General features: G+C 43.7%; 1 pseudogene; it reads right to left on the bottom strand.

The window, feature by feature from the left end:
- Positions 1–1597: 1597 nt before the first annotated feature.
- Positions 1598–2552, bottom strand: LOC123937541 (annotated as a pseudogene).
- Between the last annotated feature and the right edge of the window lie 811 nt (positions 2553–3363).

Raw genomic sequence — 3363 nt, 5'->3', positions numbered from 1 at the left:
CATTCACCTTAAACTTGAGCAGGTATGCTGGAATATGTCCAGGAGTGCATGACTGAACAATGTTTTCCAGACAGAAGTTGTCAAAGAGCAATTCTCAAACTTCTCCGTTTCCATGTGTGTTAAAAGATTATGGTATGGGGCGCCTGGGTGACTCAGTGAGTTAAGCGTCTGCCTCCGGCTCAGGTCATGATCTCAGGGTCCTGGGATCGAGCCCTGCATCAGACTCTTTGCTCAGCAGGGAGCCTGCTTCCCCCCTCTCTCTCTCTGCCTACGTGTGATCTCTCTCTGTGTCAAATAAATAAATAAAATCTTAAAAAAAAAAAGATTATGATATAAATATAAATCATTCTTTTCATCTTCATGATCCATCCCAGGCATCCATTCCCTAGAGACTCACATTATGTGACAATACATGGGTATATATACTATTCTCTCTTCTTTTACTCAACAGAAACACATATGAACACTTTTTTTTAAGAGTTTATTTATTTATTGACAGAGAGAAAGATCACAAGTAGGCAGAGAGGCAGGTGGCAGGGGAGATGGGGGAGGGGAGGAGGCTCCCTGCTGAGCAGAGAGCCCGATGTGGGCCTTGATCCCAGGACCCTGAGATCATGACCTGGACCAAAGGCAGAGGTTTAACCTACTGAGCCACCCAGGTGCCCACGTGTGAACAATTCTTTTACCCAAATGCTGTCACAAAGCCTATGATTGTCAATCTTTAGGAGTGCCTGGATGACTCAGTCATTGAGTATCTGATCCTCAATCTTAGATCAGGTCTTGATCTCAGGGATGTGAGTCCATGCCCTGCATTGGACTCCATGCTAAATATGGAGCTTATTTGGCTTTGTCCTCTACTTAACAAAAGGTAGTTTCAAGGTCCAGACAAACAGACCACATCTTGTCAAAGTTATAAAAAGAGAGAGATTTCACAATTTATATTTTTAGAGCTTGAGTCTTTTGTCATTCTATTCCCAGAGTTAGCTTCTTGGCTGGGATCCAAAAATACCAACCTATCATCTGGGTAGATAGAGATTCCTATTATTAGGGTGAATGTATCTCAACAAATTTACTGTTTCCATATCATGAGATGGAACTTCCTTACCTGGAAGCCATCTCTGAATACACAGTGTCTGGTGTGTCAGCCTGAGATCCCCATCAGAGGGATGGATGCTGCTTAGATACCATAGGAAGAAGTGGGCCTCGGCTTTGCTGATTGCAGTCTGGGCTGAGAAGTTTGCTCTCTGCTGCTAAGATGGATGGCTGGCTTCAGAAGCCAACATAAGTGCTGTGTTTGCACTTAGGTGCATGTGTCCCTTGCATCATCCTAATCCTAATTAGGATCCTAATCCATCAACAATCTGAAACAGGTATTGTGTAGAAGGCTGAGACAAAGGCTTGGGGTTTCAATTTGCCAGACATCACTGCAATTATAATACTGAGCCACTTTTTAAAAAAAACTAAGTGGTTTCTGTGTTATAGAAAAGGCAGCACATAATTGTCAATGTCCCATTGGAAAAGGGGATCAATTTCATGAAATGGTGGAAAACAGTGGTGAGGAGCATGACCTTGATCTCTTCCAACACATGGCCTAGGGTTAGGACATTCAGATGATCTGTGTCATTGCTTCTTCATCTGCTTGGTCTGGACCCTGCATATGAGGACTGCCCCCTTCCTATGGAGAGAAAAACCATCCATTTTCACCACGCTTCCGAGCCATGGCGGAAAGGTGCTGATACTCGTGCAGGTATTTCCTTCTTCCCTTTGGAATTTTCCCTTCTGCCTCTCGTTGAGCCCTGGCTTGCCTCCTCTTTAGTTTAGGTTTTGCCCGTGTTTGGCATTCACATAGAGAGGCTCCTTTTCGAGCATCTCTGCCCCAGGGAGAGGGATTCTTTGGACAGCAGGTACAGAGCCAGCACCAAGCACCATCATGACCATCCCTCCTGAATTGACCACATTGCCTGCCACTGGTAGTGTCATAGTGACAGCCCCTTGCCCACTGCTGCTTGTGTCGGTGTTGCCTCCTGTCTGAACAATCTGTGCTCCTGCCAAACTGGCAGCTGGTGTGGTGATCATCCCTGGAAAGGGACTGTAAGGTGCTGCAGAATGGTGCCATCTACATGTACGGGATGATGGACGGTGGTCTGCCCTTCAGTGGTCTGTGCTATTTGTCATCCCTGGACAGTCTTCTGCGGCTGCGTCTGGGTGTGGCCAGCAGTGACTGATGTCTGGGGCTGCGGGATGATGATCTGCTGGGTCTGGTCTTCCTGGCCCTGTATCTGCACAGCCTGCCCACCATGGATCTGAATCTGTCCAGGTGGGACCAACTGTGTCTGCTGCAAACTGTGAGTGCCAGACACAGGTACTGGCAGGATGGTTTGACCTTGTCCACCAGGGACAGCTTGGACCATGATGGGCTGGCCAGTTTATGGAATTAATTGGCTTCCACTATTGACCTGTACCATTAATGGCTACCTCGGACCTGCTACTGAATCTCTCCAGCTGGCACGACAATCTGTCCAACTATTGCTGTTTGCTGTATACTGCTCCATGGTCCCTCCAAGTTAGAATCCTGTCCACAGTGAGTTTCACTGAAAAGATCCTAGAAGACTGTGAATGCACTCCATGCCTGCTCCCCCGGTTCTCTGCCTGGCTGATTGGCTCCAGTACCGGATCCCGAAACCCAGAGGTCCAGCCATGGCCGTTGCCGCCAGAGCCACTGATGTGATTGAGTCTTCTTAACCATGAATACACAGTATCTCTCCATTTATTTGGTTCTTTGATTTTATCATTTTGATTTTGTTTTTTGTCATCTAGATCTTACACATATTCTATTCAATTTGTACCTAAGTATTTCAATTTTTGTGGATCCTAATGTAAAATGTATTTTTTTTTACTTTCCAATTGTTCATTGCTAGTATATAAGAAAGAAATTGACTTCTGTATATTAACTTGTATCCTCAATACTACAGAAATATTTACGTTATATTATATCAAATTGTCATATTTAATATACTAAGGCATTTAATACTGATATTTAATGTAATGTTATATTTACCTTAATAATATTAACATTTAATGTAATATTATACTTAATATACTATATGTTATATATCATATTATTTTTGTTCCTCTATAGGTAGAGTCTCCCCCACCCCCGCCTCCAGTTTCTTTCAAAATTTTCTCTTTAATTATCTGTAGTTTGAAAATGACATGTGTAGATACAATTTTTTTGGCATGTATCCTGCTTGGTGTTCTCTGAGCCACCTGAATCTGTGGTTTTGTGTCTGATATTAACTTGTAGAAGTTCTCAGTAATTATTGCTTCAAATAGTTCTACTGTTCCATTCTTTCCTCCTCCTTC

Source organism: Meles meles, chromosome 2 (assembly GCF_922984935.1).
Source record: "Meles meles chromosome 2, mMelMel3.1 paternal haplotype, whole genome shotgun sequence".
In the NCBI taxonomy this organism is placed as follows: Eukaryota; Metazoa; Chordata; class Mammalia; order Carnivora; family Mustelidae; genus Meles; species Meles meles.
This window is presented reverse-complemented; position numbering and strand designations above follow the sequence as displayed.